At 35.7% G+C, this 21,163-nt stretch overlaps 1 protein-coding gene across 1 annotated transcript in view; it reads right to left on the bottom strand.

The window, feature by feature from the left end:
* Positions 1-12,392, bottom strand: part of LOC145687835 (U1 small nuclear ribonucleoprotein C-like) — a 56,334-nt gene extending 43,942 nt beyond the window's left edge. The window contains exon 1 of the mRNA XM_081761290.1: positions 12,238-12,392. The gene's annotated coding sequence lies outside the window, so the exon portion shown is untranslated. The remainder of the gene's footprint in view (positions 1-12,237) is intronic.
* Positions 12,393-21,163: the final 8,771 nt, after the last annotated feature.

The raw sequence follows: 21,163 nt of genomic DNA, 5'->3' as shown, positions 1-21,163 counted from the left end.
ACAGTGTGATGATTGGGAAGCCTTAAACGAAGTACCCCCTATATATCATAACATCGAATCATTTTGTGTAAATAATCGGAGAAAATTTAGTATCATATTTCAATGACGAAACTTACCCTCTTTTGCTAACTTATCCTTGACCGATTCAACCACAACTGTTGGGAATGATTAGGATACCCTACAGAAAGTAATCACTACCTTTTGTCGACTTCAAATAATTTCTGGGTAGTTCCTATCACAAAATAGTGTCCTATATGTGAAAATTCTTTTATTCTTAATGAATTCTAACAACATCAAACAATAATGATTATTTTGAAAATTTTGTGTTATACGTATGCAATTTTGGTCATACATATCGCATACCCGGTACAAGACTGTTACAAATCAAAAATACACGTTTGTGGGAACATGACTTTTAACTATTCTATTCTATCAAAATCGCTCCCTGGAATACTGTGTTTCGTAACTTTAAAATAGAAAGGTTTCTTACTAATTTGAATAATGATTATCACTTTGGGCGCGGAGGCCGTAAGCACTGTCCTTTCCCCGCTCGCGGCAGGATTTTGGCAGTTTTTAAATTAACATACAGTATCAATGAATGAGTTCATATATGACATTTTGTTAAAATAATAAAGTATGGTTCTTCGTTGAATAATTAGCGTAGTTTTATTTCGATATATTTGATATCGGTATATTTGAGATATATTTTTGAAAGAAACCATTTTTTGAGTTTGAAAAATATTTATAGACCTGAATATAAATGTTATAAAATCTAAGGACAATAGAAAATGCATGTGAAGAACAGTAGGGTATTGTTTGATACACAGGAGAATTGTATACGCTACTTTTGAACCAAAAACAAAACATGGGATGCACCAAATGTACTTGTCAAAACCTGTTCGTGTGTCGTACATCTCTACAGTTACAAATCATAAATGATTTTTGTGGTAAATAAACGGAAATATTCCAGAACGCAGAGACCAACATTACAATCTGAGTAATAAAACCTGCTATCGTTTTATACTCTCTGTCCATTTGCTTTCGCTTTTACAGTGCACACTATGCATCTTCGTTGTGTCAGCCGTCTGTGGTTTGCTGTCGGTATATTTTCTGCAAAGTGCTGTGCAACCAGTCGGGCAATTTTCGCGCTGCTAGTATTTTGCGTTGCAGTCGCACTTGTTGGCTCCACTGAGTGTGAACATAACGTACGAATAAAACACGAAACATATTTTTTTCTTTTTTCTGTGTGTGTGTGTGTGTGTGTGTGATTTCACTGTGTTGTGCACAAGTGTCGCATTGATCACTCCTGTCATCAAAATCATGTGTATAACAAGCCGTCTCCATCATGTCATGCTTCTATGTTTGAGAAGAGTATATAATAATGTTTGATCAGAGTGGTCAACCTTTTTCGTTCAAATTATAATTCAATACAGATACTGGTTTCTCTGTATATATTCCTTTTTTATTCGTTACGATCTCCATATCTGCTTTGTGGCTGGGAGATAACATTGATACTTGTCGATACAGATTCCGAACAAAAAAACGAAAAATGGTTCATCGAGATATTCACCTACATCTGATATGTTATCTGTATTACTTTCTTGACAAGGTAAATATTCGTCACTGCTACAGTAAGGCGACAATTCATCAATCCACGCTTGAATTTCATCATCGATAACAACTCCTCTACAACGTCCTGCGATGCTGCACGAATAAAAACAATACGAAAGGATTGCGGAACAAAATTTACTTTCCGCCACGTTTCGTTCAATCACACTGCTATCTTCTGCCTAAAATATGAAAAACACGCCCCAAAGACCATATCCGTACAACGGAATCAGTTTCCGCATGGGTTTGAGCGCAATACGTAACACAATTCTTTGGTCCGTGTAAATATGGACTTCGCGCCCTACGTGTTATAGGATATTGCTTATTATTTGTTATATTAGATGTGCATAGCGTTATTGAATGGTTCTAGTGTCCTTGGTAGAAATAAATAAATACAAATTTAGATGCATTTTACCTTGAAAAAGGGAGGGTTTACTGGTGGCAAACGCCACTGTACGGGTTTTATTTTTAGCATTTTGGATTGTGTTCTGTAAAAGAGTGAGTGAATTTAATTTTGAAATTATTGTTTGCAAAGCATTTTCTGAAGGTGCTACTGAACAGGAGATTAACAGGTGCTTTTAACACAGGGGATTGTAACCGCTTTTGGGCCAAGAGTTTAGCCCTTTGTGGAGCTTTTGCTTGCGCCACTAAGGTGCTAAATGAAGCGATGGAACGTTGAGCGAAATTTACAATATACTTTGGTAACAACCCACTAACAAAATTAGAAAGTAGCTTTGTGAAGGTTAACTCGCGAAGAAGTTGCTCACTTAAATACTGCTTTGCATATATGTATGACAAGAGAGACTCGTCAGGTAACTGAACCCTTGACTTATATTTATTTATTACTGTGAGCTCAGGATTTGAACTTGAAAATTACTTTAAAAAGGCTTCTTTGAGATTTGTTTAATTTAAGGTTAAGTGTGCATTTTTTTGCCTTAAACCAGTGTGTTGGACAAACAAAGGGGAAACATCTGCACTTTTTTTTTTTTTTTTTTTTTTTTTTTGATTTGACTAATTTAATAATATACTTAAACGTTTGAAGGACTGAATTTTTTAGCAAATTTTCCTGGAAGGCCTGAGAAAATTTTTAATGTCGTAAGAATAGAGGTTGATTTGCTATTGCGGTATGCGTAGCCCGTGGCATTATACAAATAAACAAAGCAAATACTTGAGAGAAAGCTCGTGAACACTGTACACACTATGATAATAGGAAATAAATAACTGAAAATTTACAGTGTTCATATTGTTAACCAAATGTAGCTATAAATTACGCAAAGAGAACAAAACACAAGAAGTTTATTTTTGTGCAATTTGCCTGATATTAAGGAGCCATGTTTCGTAAGTTTAAAATAGAGAGATTAGTTACTAATTTGAATAAATGATTATAGGATATTGCTTATTATTTGTTATATTAGATGTGCGTAGTTTTATTGAATGGTTTTAGTGTCCTCGGTAGAAAAAACAAATGTTAATTCAGATGCATCTTAATTATTATTGGAACAAGTTTCATAGAATTGAAAGAAGGTTTCTAAATTATAATTATAGGAATTATAATTGATAACAAATTAAGCCTGTCATGGAGGAAGACCTCCATGCACTGAATTTCTTGTGTGTCGCCTCTTTAGCATAATTAATGAAAGTACTTACAGAATAAATTAATTGCATAGGCTGAGGTTCATCCTGGCCAGGTTCTAATTCTAGTGGTCAACTAACTATGCTGTTCTGACTGACGGACCAACTATTTACTATTTGCTAGTTTAAATATGCCTGGTTCTTGGCTTTTCACCTGTATAAGTTTCTTATTTTGTCAATTTTACTTTCAATTTTAGATTTCACTTCTTTGAAAGTGAATTAGCTTTTGGAACCTCAGCCTGTTTCTTCTTATTTTTAATCTTAAAAGTTTTTAACATACATTGATGTGTTAAAAGTTACATTATAACTGGTATTTCTGCCATCTAGGTTAATTTGTTTAGTTACGTTTATGCAAAAATACCATCAGGTAGAGCTCGCTTGACTTTATTCTCTTTTGAGCGATGGTAACTCAAAATTTCCATATTTTGAGTTGTAACACTCTTCCACCGGTTGCGCGATATGATGACACGCTTCAACTTCACCTATATACTAAATGCTACATTGTCCAATGCATACCTTTAGCAAAGGGATACAGAGATAATTGTTCAAACACTGGTACTTTTGTAAGGTGTACCTGCTACTGACGTTAAACTTAACTAGCAGGAAGAAGGACGTTAATCCGAACGACGATCACAGCGTGGCAAAAACTTGTTAACTGGATTCCTAACCTAACCTAACCTAAACAAGTACAAGGGATTCTAATCTAATTTCAGAGATTACAGAACTTAGAACTTTACAAGAGGTATTTGCTATGAAGTAAACTTGTACTAAGCATTGCAGATTAGTACTGTGCAGCAGTTGCTACACGCCAAACATGAAGTAAAATACTATCACCTTCAGCGAAATGAGTGCTATGCCACTAACAGATTCGAACTAACCGAACAAATATATTAAAGTTGTTCGCAGTTATAATAATGCCGTATTTAGTATATTGTAATATTTATGTTAGAAGTATAAAGAAAATCTGACATAGTTATTTTTGTTTCCAATAGTTGATTTAGGCCTAATGAAGTTTCTCGTAATGGCAAAGCTGTAATTTCCTCAAACATAGAAACGTAGGAAAACGTGTGAGAAATGGTCGTGGTTATAATTCTTTAATAAGCATGGTCCCTAAATGAATCAGCTACTTGAATAATGACTTAGTAATATACAAAATAAGGAATTAATTCTAAGCCGTGAAAAAAAAAAAATGAAATGAAATCGAAGTTTTACGTCTCACAGTTAGGCTAAATGAGACGGTGATGAGAAATGAACGAAATCGTGGAATGAATAAAGTGGGAGGAAACGGGAGGATCCCGAGACCCCCCCCCCACACGGTGTTTATCCAGCACAAAGCTCACTTGGCACGAGCTGAGATCGAACCAAGGACCTCAAGCATCAAAGTTAAACGCTCTACAACTGAGCCACCGCGGCCCTCTAAGCCGTGGAGTAAACCACCAACGCACAAAACTGTAACAAGCCAATGACCTAGTTTTCGTTATCAACAATCTTATTCCAAAACTATGACTAAAAACTCATGATGTCAATACTATTCAAACGATTTCTAAGAATAAAACAGCAAACACACAAAAATGAAAATACTCATAATATTTTAAATAAATGCGGAGAACCAAGATTAGAGAGAAAAAAAAAAAGATGTTTTTACCTTCACCAATATAAAGGACGCACAAGCGAGTGCTTCACACTAGTGTCATTACACAAAGGAGACAGAAAACTTCACAATATCAATATCACGTCACTCACTAATCACAACGAACAAAGAACGAAGCACAACACCTTCGTAAAACCACGAACTCTACCAAAGCGAAAAACAGACACTATCGTAAATTATGTGTTAACTAGGGATCAAAACATCCCCAGTGGCGTCGGGAAACTAGCAGAAATCAATGAACTACGGCAAGTTTTCGGAGCATTCAAAATACGGTAACTGTGCCAGTAGTCAGCATGTAGCACTTCAGACATGTATTAAAGAAATAATAGCTTCTCAGCAAATGGAAAGATAAGAAATCTCCTTAGTTCTACTTTGATGTATCATTTGGTATTTTCGCAAATGAAACCTGCCATGCATGTGTGTGAAAGTACATGTTTTAACATGAGCAAATGAAGCAGTGCATAAAACATACTACCAAAACAAACGCAATGAAAGTAAAATCCACAAATTATTTAGACAATTGATGGGGGACAAAACCCTCCCGCTGTCTCAAAACATATATAGTGAATGTAACTAGTATTAGTACTGTCATTATTTAACGAAAATTGTGAAATTCACACACTAATGTTACGGAATTACTTTCGGATTTGAAATGTTTCCACAACACTGTGCCAACTACCGAAGCAGACCTTGATAAAAACCTGGACAACGATTCCAAAGATGACAATACAACTCGGGAAGGTTACTCTATGAAATACTTTAAAAAAATTGTGATTTGCGTATTTTATAAATGCAGTGTACTTTACTAATGGACATCAGGTTAGGTTTAATATCCATCTTATAAGTGATGGTATTCATATAATTGTTGTTTCGAAACTTCTACCGATACCTTTCTCATACTTTCCGACAGTAAGGACTTTAAATTATGTCATTAAGCATTAAACATTTATAGTTATGACTTGGAGGAGTCAAAATCAAAACGAATATAACTACAAAATCTATCACACTAAATAAAACGAAAGCACAACGTGGTAATCACACACACAACTCATTTTGTAGCGATAAAACGTATACAACATACGTTACATACCAAAATAAGGCAAATGTTTACTTTACGCAATTTTTTCATTAATGAATCTGTCATTGGGTTCAGTTCACCTGTGCATCAGATTCGCATAATCACTATGTCACTGTAATCGTTTATCGATGTCCTGGGGTCATTTGCTTTGCTTTGACACAAGACTTCCCGTTGTTCTCTGTGTGTGTCAATGTGTGATGTAAATCTGGCGTCGGTTAATCTTGGTATGGATGTTTTATTTAGTGACAATGAAATTTCTGATTTAAATTTATTTCGTTTGTCAATCAAATTATGTGATACGAGGAGGAAAAAAAAAAGTGTGCACTCCTCACGTTTAACACCTTGCAGACAGGGAAAACTTTCATCTTCTGGCAAACAGGCAAACTAAATCGTTGTCCAAAAGATCGTGTTAAAGAATACGTAATTTGGTACACTTTTCCGCGATTTTATAGTTAGTTTTCATATATTTGTAGTGATACTGATTTCTATGGGAAACGTAACACTTACATTCCCCACGTATCTCCTCTGATAAAGCCGTTTTACGTTTATGAAAAAGTAAGTAGGATTCAACGTAAGTGACAACTGTAATTAAAACGCGGTGTAAATCTTGCGTGTAAATCAAGAAGACGCCGTGTTCTGATGTAAATTTCGAAAACAAAGAAAATTATATGCGATGTTCATCTTGATCATAAAATTTATTTTAAAAAGTAACTTTTAATGATTATTATTATAAAAGGACAGAACGCAGAAACTGTCCGAAACAAATGGAACTTAGTAGCCCGTGCTGTACCGTACAACACTTATTTCCAAATTTACAATCATATCTTACAATTCGTCACAAAAGAAGGAAATCGACTGTGAAAAAGATAAATATAGCCTACCAAACCTTCTTGTCCACTCTCAGCACTGGCTTTTAACTGTCAACCAATTGCAGTACATTGATACAATACATGCAGCATTTGTTTCCTTCTTCAGTCATCGTTAATTTCTCCTTCTCAATACCCAAAAATGAAATGAAATGAAACCTTTGAGTTTTACGTCCCATGATTATGCCCGGCTAGGCTAAAGGTGATGGCGATAATGAGAAATGAATTCAACGGTGGAACGAAGAAAGTGGGAGGAAATGGGAGAGCCTCGAGAAAACCTATGAACATGGTATCTGTCCAAACCAGAGTTCACTTGGCGCAAGTTGGGATCGAACCAGGGACCCTACGCACCAGAGGTGAACTCTCTACCACTGAGCCACCGCGGTCCGTGCATCCAATGTAAACACAGTTAACTGGATCTTATAAAAGCTCAGTGACCTTGCTACTAGCTGATTATTTTTGTCACAGACTCATAAATGAGGTAAATATTAGGAATGAAGACATAAACTATCTATCTGAAAAGGTCCCGGTGGCACAATGATAGAGCGTTCACCTCCGGTGCATGGGGTTCTGGTTCGATCCCAGCTCGCACCAACTGACCCTTGTGGTATACAAACACCGTGTTCGTGGGTCTTTGTCGGGATTCTTTCGTTTCCCCCTACTTTCCTCATTCCACCATTTCTCATCATCACCGTCTCCTTTAGCCTAGTAGGCATAATCGTGGAGCGTAAACTTAAAATATTCCATTTGTCTATCTGAAATATAAGTCAACTGATTTTCTGATGATTACTGTAAAGAAGACAAAATGCTCATACAATATGGGGTAAAAGTGACCGTATATGGTCGCTGCGCCTCGAAGAACAGGTATGTGTTAAAGCCACCACTCTTCAGAAGCATAAAACATCCCACTCTTAAAATTTTGTCAAATATACACGGAAACACTTGAAAAATATAATAAAGTTGGTTCTGCATATATTATGCACTGGACATGGTTGTAATTTGCTTCAACAATATTATATTACTATTTCTATGTTTACAAAGCACATGGCGGTTTACCTTTTGCGCTTTTATAAGAGGATTTGTATACATTAATCAATACGTACGTGATGAGAACCTGAAGAATTTAATTTCAATCTATTTTTTTTTTTTTCATTGTTGTGGCGAAAAAATTGAATATTCACTTATCATATTATAAGGGAGCCTGCCCGACAGCTTTCAGGTTTATTTGCACGACATAACTCATTTTCGATAAAAATGCCACATAGCGGTTCTTCGAGGCGCAGCGACGATATATTGTTTTGTGTGACTAGCAGTGAAGATCAGTTAACTTTGTCAAGCATTCCTTCAGTTACGGACGATTTTTTATAAAAAGTGATACGTACGTGTTGCATGGTTTTTGAAGTCACTTCAGATAAGGCCGAGGTGACGAGGTTTATAGTAGTTTCTTTTTAAATTTTAAAACTTGCCTCTAGGTCTATGCTAATTATTGTTAGATGTGATCATAGTAAAAAGAGAGAGGGGGAGAAAATGAGGAGAGAGTAACTCACCGAATATAACACTACCGGCAAATCTTTACTTTGACTCAAACAGTGACTGCAACCGATTCATCTGATCGGGTTCCGGAGCAGTTTAGGAATCATTCTTGAGCTGCTCCCGGAACCGGATCAGATGAATCGGTTACAGTTACTGTCCGAGTCAAAGTAATGTTCAATGTTAAGAATTATACTATAAGTACAAGGGCCAAAATGTTACTAAACACAACTCCTAAAGTCTTCCAAGAAATCTACTCAGGTGAAGCGGTGATTATCAATTATTGGATCTAAATGGGGGACTACCGCCACCCCAAACCCCCGCTCAAGTACCATAAAAACATCCAAAAGAACAATAAATAATCAAACCACTACTATAAAGCTAACGTAAGAAGGGAAAAAATAAAACACATCATCACTAATTATATATCACTGCAGCATGATAAAGAAAAATAAATTACATCTCAGCAAGACAATATAACAACCAGCAGCAAACCAAACACTTTCCAAATACTCGTAACCTTTGCAAATACTCAAATGCTAAACAAATCAAGAATAAAAATAATATCAATTAAAAAATGAAAACACTCACCGTTTCGCCATAGAACACTCATGAATAATGAACTCATAATTGCTGATTGCACACACGAAAAAATAAGATAGCAAGAACACATGTGCAATACTCAACTTCATATTACTGAAAAATGTTCCTTTCCGCACACAAGTCGACTTATTAAAGCGAGCACACTTGCTATTATTACAAACAAGAAAAAAACAATAAACGCCCACTTTTACCATACGTCGGAAATATCTTCAGCCTTCGACCACAACCATGACAGGTTTTTTCTTACTCAATTAAACCAAAACCAAAAAGTGCTGCAAAGAGATATGAACTAATATCCGAATCTAACACAACCTTATTTAAAAACGACAAGTTCAAATTCTTTGTATTAAATTCATGAAACGGTTTCTCAATCACATTTGCTAACTCGATCGTCGCCATGAAATGAAAATTCAATTACGCGCTCCCCGCATGCCACCTGCAACAGCACACACATACAAGCAGACAGAACATGTGACATCACAAACAAACTACCATATGACTGGACAGATACACCTAGTGGGAAAAATATGAACTACCACAGAAGACACGAACAGTTCCAACAAGTGACTCCCGCAGAAACAGTTCCAGGAAGTGACTGAACCTATAAGAACCGATTAAAGTCACTGTTTGAGTTAAAGTAAAGACTTGCCACACTACCCATTAAAAAAGTTTTTCAAATCTCGAACATGGCACTCAACTGCGCGCCAAGTATCACTGTCATCAGACACCGCCTGACCAACGATTACTGCGAGGTACAGGCTGACAGAAAAAACATATGACACCTCTACTCCCTGCCACAAAATCACTCTGACGTAGTGAATGCAATGGAATCGTTCAAAAGAACACGAACCGACTGAACCAAAAGAATCAAATCACTGAATTGAAAGAATCGAAATAATGAATGCATTGCCTAAAGGAAAGACTTGCCGTACTAGCTACAAACAGGTTAGATTTGAATTTATATTTACCTAACTTTAGCATTGAACTTTGTGCCACTTAGGATTCTTATTAGCTTAAGAAGCAATTCACTTTAGGAAATAACTTAAAACTAGTGGTGGGTCCTCAACAAACAATAACTTGCATTGTTAAATTAGTGCGCCTAAATTCTTATACCGAATTTTTCAGTAGGAAAACTCCATCTTTATATATATATATATATATATATATATATATATATATATATATATATATATATAAACACTAGTGTTTTAATCACATCTCATGGCTTCCATTGTCTGAAGAAATAGCATTTTGGGTACTGTTAGGCTTAGCTGTAACATCCAGAAAACAAATTCCGTAAACAATATCATGATGGACATAGTAGCTTTAAATACAGTAATGTTCGTATTTGCAATCACTAATTCGGAATTTATTTGTGTGTGTGTTTTTTTTTCTGTATAGTTTGTGTATTTTCCCAGCCTCTGGGCGATTAAATTTATAAACTCTACGGAAGAATATGTTACCGGTATCTGGTTTCACAACAGGATTGTCTAAGTAATCAAAGTATATCGGTCTCCTACCTCTCACATGTACAGTAATTATAGGCCTAAATAGGAAATCCAAAGCGTGCTCTTTACCACGATATACTCCATAAGGAATCCATGAAAGGATTGGTGTAATCTGCAGTGGGAGGTAAGCTTCGTATGTTACATATGAAATGTTCTTCCACTATCCTGGTTTGTGTGTATACGCACTGTCGCTGACGAGAATGATCCCTCCGTACGCACTGTCGCGCGGGCCTTCTGCTACACTCCTGTCCTGATTCAGTTAGACAGCAATCGTGCCTACCTATAACAGGTTGGTTTGTGTATTTAACACTGTTATTTTTCACGGCATTTTAACATGATGCATTCAGCCTTCTTAAACTTAATCTGCACCCATTAATACAACTTCTCCCTTAAGTAACACTTTCTAAGGCAACGTTACTGCGTATCCTGCTAACAGAAGTTAATATGTTATGAATATAAGTATACAACCACATGGGATAGTAAGTAGCTAGTTATACTTGCCGTTAATACGCTGAATTGCTTAAAAAGTTGGCTGAGAAATGCCTCGAAATAACAAATTAGTCCGCTTTCACTTTTTGCTTTGCATTAATAAACATCTAGGCATTCCTGAGTTTAATTTAGCAGTTAATTCACTCAGCACCTTACATTGTACTATTTTACTATAAAAACCACTGCTGTTCTCTGTACAACATGCAACGTGTTCTTATGTGTGCTTCACAAGCTGAAGGTACATGGCACTCTTGCGGGGGTCAAAATTGTGACCAAGTGAATTAATTAAGTTAAGGAAGGCACTGAACGCCAACAAAGAAAGTTGGCATGTCCTAAATTTATACGAAGTTCAAAGAGCTGTTGAACCTGTGAGGAAAGGTCCCGAATAAGTTCCGGTATATCTTATTTTAGGGAGGCGAATAAGGAAGAATGAAAGTGAAGTGCTGAGAAGGCAGTATACAAAGTGATCATAGAAGTGTCGCAAAGTTGTACTACTCACAAGGCATATAATCTTATGCCATATATGGAGTTTTTCCACTATCCCTGTGGATGCTATTTTCATCATCGCTGACGTGCAAGACCCCTACAGACGCTTTTAACACGGGCCCCCTGCTGCGCTGACCCAGCTAAGTAGTATTCGTGCTTTTTCAGGGGCCACCTTGCACAAGTTGGTTTGATTTATACTTAGCACTCCTAAAGTCATTCTGAACTCAGTAATGCGGACTTCAACTTTGAAAAACACTTTCTACAGTAGTGAGAGTGCAATTAGCTAAGAGAAGTTAATATTTCACGAATGTATCTGTGCCCAACTAAAACTGAAAAGTACTGTAGTTCCTAAGTAACTGTCCCATTAATGACTTGCCTAATGTAAATATGTGCCCAATATTCTTCCAAAGCTTCGAACAAATAAATGATACAATGCTCAATGTACCCTTTAGAACACCAGGAACCGAAAATTGTACTAAAATCAGTCAGTCTATATATTACCTTAAGACGTTTAACAAATTAAGTAAAAATTGCAGAAGAAACGAATTAAGCTTTGGAATATAAGAAATTAATCACACATATATGAGTGGTTACAAGTTCATTCATGAAAGTACATTTATGTAATTGTCACATTAGATGTTTCATTTGGACGGGGCCTGGCACATATTACAAACATTTTATGAATGTTCTCCTTTATCGTTATCTTAATTCATAAGAGAAATAGATTTTTAATTGATAACTACTATTATTAACGAATACAAATATATGCAATATACATATTATTACCTTAAATCAAAGTAGTGAACTCCGATTTTCCTCACGCGCGCCGATTCAGTTCACCATCCAAGCTCTTTCTGCTAAATCACAGAATATAAAGTTCTTCATACATAACTTACACTGCTTTATGACAATCCGCCATGTTTGGGTCTTATTTCGAAATGTGAGATGCGAGGCCTGGGGTCTTATTACGTATAGATGTGGTCAACGTAAAGCAATTTATTCGTTTTATTTGGTGATAATCGTAGTGGCACTTATAAATGACAGTTCCAGCTTTTGCGTTGCATTGCAGTAGCAAATTTTGAGAAGAAAAGTACGGAATGAGGCTCCTATTCCGTTGTATTTTGTTTATGCAGATCGAAAAATTTACTTTTTAGTTTGCGACAGTTGTCATAGCAGTTATAATTAACCTACTGTTTTATTATTTAAATTTAATAACAAATAAGTGCACCCAATGGACATGTGCTAACTGAACTAATTTAATAGCGTTCGTGCGACTAACGGATTCGCACAGTTTGCACCCATTCTTTATTTTGCGTTACCGTGATGGTATTAAACTCATCTTTGATTGCGTTCCTTTTCGGATAAAATTTTTTTAAGGAGTCATTTATACGCCGATGTAGATGTAAACAGCATGCGTGTCCTTATGTCATCCTAGCCGTCGTTTTGTACTGAAATTAATCTCTGATGATATCAAATTATAGTGTACAGATTGATAATATGTTCGCAAACTGAAGTATCTTGGAAATGATTACATGTTATCCTATTGTAATCTAATTATTTTATCACGAAATCTACACATAGTATTTCAGAAGTTATTTCTTAAGGTAGAGATTGCTCTCACGCGTGCAGATTAATTTTACCAGTGCTTTCCCGTAAGGTACAAATGTGCATCCTAACATATGCTACATACAAGACAGTGCAAATAATAATAATAATGATAATAAATAAATAAAATCGAGAATGCTATTTAACAGTGTCAGGGCAGGAGCATTGAAGGAGGACAACGAGAGAGTACGTCCGTACGGAGCAGGCGCGTCATCGACTGAGGTTACAGTGCAAGAAACATAAGAATAAGAATCATGGATAAATGAGAATAGTACAACAAACCCTTGACATCCTATTTACTCATTTGAACTGAACTATAGCCTTTGTAATGATTTGATACTGGTAACATTAAACTTTTAAACATAAAATACTGGTTCCTACATTATATAGGCATGTTCCGACAGTGGAAATTATTACGGTATCTCAGACAATCCTCCTTTATACACACTCACACATTTTGAAAGTAAAATTACTATTCGTTTGACGAGTTATTCTTAACCAGTACCAAATATGGGATAGATTTGTGAAGAAAGTCTGATGCAGATATGGGCAGCCCAGCAGCTGAAACAATATTATCATTGCTTCGTTTTTTTTGTGTGTTATTTTAGCCTTTTCTTTAAAGTCTTCGATGCCATAGCAACATCAAAAGGTTGTCAAGAAGATAACATTGCCTCGTGATACACACAATTTTATGAAACAGTTCGATTTTTTTTCTTTTTGAGTTTGGTTCTGTCATCAGCACGCCATTTGAAGAATCAGATTTTTGGAAAGGCTTAGTGTAGGGAACGATTTTATACCTAAACAGCACTTTACTTTTTTATCGTAAGCTAACCTAACCCGCGTTTAATGTAAAAGGGAGAAAATAGTTAGTGAAAATTCGATGGGATTGCTGCAGAATCAATGGACCTGTTTTCTAAATTTTTTAATATAATCTATTAAATTACAAATGCCTGCAGAAAGTTACGAATAATATGATAATATTATAGCTATTTATGGGTAGGTCTGAACTAAATCAGTACGTAGTTTCGCTTTCATTTGTTTTCATAGTTACAGTCACTTGTTTTGTACTGCCATCTATTAACGAGAATATAAAACATATTCAATACCTCTATGATCGTGTAAAAGATGTTTCAAGTCCATTCGAGACTCTTGTTCAAGTGTCTTGAACAATACTCCTTTGAAAGTGCAAATTTGAAGTATTGAATGGTCTTGTTCAAGCTTTCTTGGATCGTCTAGAAGCAGCATTAGGATGATCAATTTTAGCTTCATCCTATACGTGTATATTGGCAGTACCTTTACTCAAAACAGCTTCATCGATGTTTCGACTCACATCTTGATTAGATGTTTCATGTCACCCACACATCTTGACGCTTCTACGAAAGAGGTTGTCGTAAGAAGAGACACATTCTTCTAGTGGTGTACTATTTCCACGATTTCCCGCACGTATGGAGGGTGTGTCAGCTGTCATACAGCCTATTTAATGGACATGTTCCGCCAAACAAGGCATTCTTCCGGAAGTTCCCCAGTAGTGACTTCTAATCCTCGTGCAGGAAGTGTAATGTCGTCTGTCCCTCGATCTTGACCAGCCCCAAGGATCAATGACATAGTGGTAGGGTAGCCAGCACACCTTTCAGTAGAAATGAGATAGATAGAGCATCGTAGGAGATAAGTAACGAAGATTAACATGACCCGAAAATGTCCTTATCATACCTTGGAAGTATCTGGACTGAGCTCCTAACTATGTGTCTCAAGAAAGGGGACATCCCAGTCATTTAGCGGGAATCAACTTCAAAATGTTCTAGAAAGGAAATGGTGAAATAAGTAGCTTGCACTCAGACACATTTCAGTTGTAGCTTTTAAAGTGATTGCAAGGGTGCTCCAACAGAGGATATGTAATAAGATAGAGCCACTCTCCTGGAGAAGCAATTTGGATTTGCATGATGCAAATCTACACTGATGGCAGTAGCGGCGCTAGGCTCGTAATATTAGTTGAGCAAGAGGGGAGACAACAAGACTTATTTTGCTTTTAATATTATTATTATTTGTTATAGAGTCACTAGCTAAAGTATCTCCCCTTAAGTGCTCTAATTCCATTACTTGGGGTCCAGATAATTTGCAGTTGTGAGAACGTCTGAACAGATGCAACCCAACTTACACGTAACTTCTCTCGGCGCTGATAGCAGTTGGTAGCACTGAGCAACGTGTTTATGCAGGTAAAATCGTAAAGTAGGTGACTAACGAAACAGCTCTCCATTCTAAGATTAATCTATATGTTGTCTAATGAACACCACATCTTATTCTCAACATTGCTGCAAATGTAATGTATTATTTCGTTATACACTGTATGTTAAGAGAAATAAAAATACTGACCAGGCATGAATAAGAAAATGCTTGAAAGTAGATGAAACTATGAAATCTAGAACAACTGCTGGAAATAAGTTTGTAAATGATTCCCTCCCTTGAAAGACTTGCAATTCTCCTCATTTCAACATTTTTTTCTTTCTGGAGAGGAAAAGATCTTGCTTGTCATACTGAGTATTCATTGAAATTGATATCGAAACGTTTAAAAATTTTGAACCTGGGCGGGATATGAACCCGGGTCCGCCGATTACAAGTTCAATGCGCTAACCACTTGCCTACCATGCAACTTCCACCTAAATTATTATCTAGTGAAAATCGTTGCATATAAGACAATACACAAGATACTAATATTCGTATAAGGAGACGTTCCTTATGTGAGTGAAACAATGACTTACTCAAGATTTCCTCCTTTAACTAAAAAAAAGTTATATAGACGTTCCTCAATGAGGAAAATATCACGAAACGTTCTTTAAATTGAGGAAGCGTCATCATTTTCAACGACTGTCCCGATTTACAATACTATTCTTCCTGACTCACTCTAACTTCCAATTTCGTAAGAAGAAAAGGCGGCAGACATTATTTTCGCATTATTTGAATTGCATCAAAACGTGTAGAAATAGAAATTTCTCCTTTTATCTTCCCTAACTACTACTTTATTTTCTTATCTTTGAATGAGGAATTATTAGCATAGTGGTAAAGCATAAAACTCCTATGGCTGAGACCCGGGTTCGAATGACGTCGTGGCAGTTATTTTTTTCATTATTGGATGGTATTGTTTCCGTAATTGGTATTGTAATTCTGTTATTCCTTTATTATTATTATTATTATTATTATTATTATTATTATTATTATTATTATTATTATTATTATTATTATTATTGGAAAGTCGAGACTTGACTACATATTTTATATTTTATGAAGCTTTTGATTGAATTTCAAGTCATTTTGCTGATATGGAATTCATGTGAAATGGTGAATTGCTTCAAACATTAATATTTCTAGCAGTAGTAGCAGTAGAAAAGTACTCGTAGTAGATACTTATAAGCAATTGCTGGGAAACTTTTGTGTTTAATCATTCATATGTTTGACCTATACTAACGATATGCCTTACGTATTCATCAATTGTTCCCTAAACAGGTTACATTCCCAGACAGTATGAATCAAAGTTCATACGACTGACGTTATCTTTCGTAGTTCACCTTTCTATTGCAAGTGCGCTGAAGAAAGTTGTCTCAAGACTAAGATTCAGAGAAATTGAATATTTTCCATGTTATCTTCAATTGGAAGTATCAATATTACTAATGATAAAAATTTTACTTATTTACCCAACGGGAATCGAACCCCCGACCACCGGGATATGAACCCAACACTTATCTCACTACTCTAACACATTGATGCTAATTAAGGGAAGAAACTTGGTGTGAAATGTCTTCAGCAAATTTCACACTCTTACGGTTCCAGTATTGTAAAACTCTTGTTTCTGTCATAATTAAATTAAAAATAATACGTAAAGACAATAGTCAAAAGCGTTCAAATCTAAATTGTCAAAGTAAATAGTTGAAAATGAGTGATATAAGTAGTATTAGTGGATGTTGTTGCAGCATTTAGATATCAGGAAGTTTAACGCCCTGCTTTATCATCGAGGCGAAATTGTTATGTGAAACTGCAGTTTAAGTATATCTCTTTCAATATTTCTTTATTTTCTTTCACGAGCCATTAATATGCATTGAGGATTATAGAGTTCAACATTTTATCCAGTCTACTCGATATTGGGGAAATCAAAATCTTCAACCGTTGGTCCACGAAGACGTGATGTGTGGCTCGTGCACTCAAACGTACATTTTATAAATATTTTCTGTTTATTACGGCTTTTGTGAAATGTAGGAAAAGAAAACTTATAATTTAACAACTTCAAACTCAAGCGAATTCATGCCGAAAACGTCGGTGGACTAGCGATGGGAACTAGTGACCTTGCAGCAAAAATTGGATGCCAGGTAGCGACGATCCACTGTGGCCACACTTCTGTTTTGAAAATTATAGCACTAGCGGCAGAGACGAAACGCCAAGGAATCACAAAATTACTCCCCCTAAATATGTTAATTTGCCTATATCCGTGATTTGTTTACATTAAATTTGAATTGAAAAATACTAAAAAGTGTACTCCAGATGAGCCAAAACCAACAATCTCATGATCGATTGGAGCGTTTTCTTCCGACTTCGGTACGGAGGAGATGAAGGAAACGTCGCAGGTAGAAGGATAGATTGTAGAGATCCTTTTAATTTGGGCAATCAGAATGTTCTTAATGTAATCAACCTGAAACTCAAGCCATTGGCTTTTGCAATCCAAGAAAAGTTAAAATAGTTTTGAAATAAATAACATTTTTATTAATGACGTCCATTATGGAAAAAAGTTAAAACAAGGATATGTTCAAATTTTCCAAATTTTCATATACATACAAACGGAGTAAAGTTTCAAATTCATATTAACAACTTTTAACATTGAGACAACTACAAACCTCAGTTTTTGGTATTTAACTTTTATAAAAACGTTGACACTTTTTTTTAAGAAAGTGATTTTTGGTATGATACCGCTTTCATTATTTTAATTGTTTCCGTAACATGATTCCCAACTGCTCAAGTGGCTCTATGGGTTGAAAACAACAATAGACAACAGGAAGACTAACTACAGTCTATCCACTAGAAACGTTCAAAAATATTGGGTAAGCTGTTAACTGGTTTGGGTACGGTTTAAGTTTCAAACGGAATGTGACAGTTTATTTCCGAAACAAAACCATAATTGGTTCTGTTCGGTTTGAAACAAATACTGGATTGAACTTTTTGAGAATATTCTTACATATTTTGAAATAAATCCCCAGTTATTTCTTTTCAAATTAAGTAACTATGGATCTGTTATTTCACTTTTGAACGAAATTACGATTTCCCATGTCTTTCTCTTAATAACTTACTTTGGAAGAACACGGTAATGATCAATAGAAAATAGAACCACATTTCCTTTCGGTTTGGTTTCTAAACACCAAAAACTGATGTTTTGTAGTTGTCTCAATTTAAAAAACTTGTTAGCACGAATTGAAAACTTTACTCCGTCGGAATGTGTATGGAAAGGAAGGAAATTTGAAAATATCTTTGTTTTAACATTTTTCAATAGTGGGCATCATTAATACCAATATTCTTTACTTAAAACCTATTTTAGCTTTCCTTTGGTTGTAAAAGCCAATACCCCATGCCACAAAAAAGCCAACATTTAGTGGCCCACTTTCCGGCAAATGTCGAAAATGGATATAGTGACAAGTCGAAGGATTGGCGCTAGTGTGCCACAGATGGCATGGTTTCGTCGAGTCCAAATAGATATCTAGTGTCGGGATGTTAAAGTTAACACCGCGTAGCAGGGAGTAATGGGGGCCCCTCTTTCTTCATATACACACATAAACACACATACGTATATATATATATATATATATATATATATATATATATATATATATATATATACAGGGTGTCTGTAAGAGCTGATTCCTCACATCAAAATAAGAGAAAAAGTTCATATGGTTCTATGCCGAAAAGTGCAGTCTATGGAATTCGCTGTCCAAAATCGCGAAAAAGCCACATTTCAAGAGGCCTTCAAGAAGATTTTACACGTTACCACTACACCACTGATTGCTTTAGCCAAACTGTGTTTAACAAATAGAGTAGTGCTTCTTTCTGAGAACGATAACACGAAAAGTGTATCCTGCAAATAAATGATGTCTTTGGAATGTCCTGGTAATTCCCTTGCCGTTTCCCAACCAGCATTCGTAAATCGTCTCTATCATGATACGGGTTTTTGCTTGCACATTCTTATGTATTGCTTGTCCACTATGATAAGGAGATTCTTCACGATCACTTTGTAAAAATGTTGACTTTGGCGTGACTAGGATTTGAACCTACGTTCGATAGCTGTATTATTCATAAGGCCATTACCTTACCCCTCCATACCATGTCATCTGAAATTACAACTCAAATATTACTTACTTTAGTCCTGATCTTTGGAACGAACCCGCTTCTTCCTGTAACGTTATTTGCACCAAAGTGCACAACGGAATTGATTTATTTGACGGCCTAGTGACAAATTAAGTGGCCACTGATAAAGGAAAAACATGCAATCGAGGAAAAGATAGAGAAATAAAACTTATTTTATAGTAACTTCGTCATGCAAGTTCAAAATACGCAAATAATAATAATAATATTAATAATAATAATAATAATAACCTATATTAAAATATTGAAAGTAACTATATTTGTGATTCCTAATCTCTTGAACCACCCGACCGATCTCGATCAAATTTTCAACATTGATAAGGTTCGGATCTGGCAGGACTTTTGTGATTGCTGTTTGACGGTGCAACGTAGGAGCCGGAGAGAGGAAGGTATATGTAAAAAATAATGAAAATGAAAGTGATTGTCTTTGTGACTTCATCACTCTTCAACCACTCGACCGATCTCGATTAAGTTTTCAACATAGATGAAGTTCTGGTCTAAGATAGTATTTATCTATTTACTTTGACGATATAACTTAGGGTTGAAGTGAGGGAGGTGTTAAAAAGAATAAATAAAACTTGATAACTCGTGTAACAAAGGATCAATCACGATCAAATTTTAACATAGGTGAGGTTCGGGTCTGAGATGATTTTTATCGTTTCACTTTCACGGGGGACCTTGGGGAGAGGAATGGGAGAGGGAGATATATAAAACTAAATACAACTTAATGACTCTTGAACCACCAAACTAATCTCGATCAAATTTTCAACCTAGATGAAGTTCGAACCTGAGATGGTTTCTGTCATAACACTTTGACGGTGTAACTTAAGAGATGGGGAGGGGGAGCGACAATATAAAAGAATGATTCAAGCCATAGATTTGCAAGATCAATTATTTCTTGGAGAGCTTCGTTTTTACTTTTATTATTATTATTATTATTATTATTATTATTATTATTATTATTATTATTATTGAACTTTGAATTTTTGGGGGGCAGCTGTTGCTCAGTGGTAGAGCGTTCACCTCTGATGTCTAGGGATCCGGGTTCGGTCCCAGCCGCCGCCAAGTGAGCTTTGTGGTGGACAAACATCGTGTGCGTTGGTTTTCTCCGTTTCCTCCCACTATTTCATCCAGTATTTCATCACCACCGTATCCTTTGGCCTAACCGGCGTAACCGTGGGACGTTAAAGTCAAAGATTTCATTTATAATGAAGGGTTACGAGAGATGACAACTATTCTTTGATGAATAACCAGATTCCAAAACCTACTTCTCGCTAGTTCTTACCTTTTTTGCAATATGTATTGAATCCGCAAGATGTAATGTACTTCTATCATTTCCGATTTCAGTGGAAAGATAAGGATGGTAACTAAAGGTATTCTTGGGATGTTTAATTAATTGAATATAAAAACGTTTATCTCTATTACAGTTTTTACTTTATAGTGATCAACGTTAGAACCGGACGTGGTTGATTTCTGCCATTTACAGTTTGAATTGAAGGTTAATAGTGAATGTGAGAACTTTTCTTAGAAAGCTAAATCGATTCTTAGAAAAAGAAAACTCATTATCTTTTTTAATATTTTCTATAGTTTTTTATCTATGTAGATCAATACTGAGACTGAAAGTTGTAGTAAATTTATATCACTTCCGATTTTAGTACATTGTTAAGGATGGAGATGAAAGGTCCTCTTGGGACGCTGGATCAATTGCAAG

The sequence above is a fragment of the Thermobia domestica genome, chromosome 6 (genome assembly GCF_964235325.1).
Source record: "Thermobia domestica chromosome 6, izTheDome1.hap1.1, whole genome shotgun sequence".
Taxonomy (NCBI): Eukaryota; Metazoa; Arthropoda; class Insecta; order Zygentoma; family Lepismatidae; genus Thermobia; species Thermobia domestica.
Note: the sequence above shows the minus strand (reverse complement) of the source record. Positions and strands in the feature narration are given on the sequence as shown.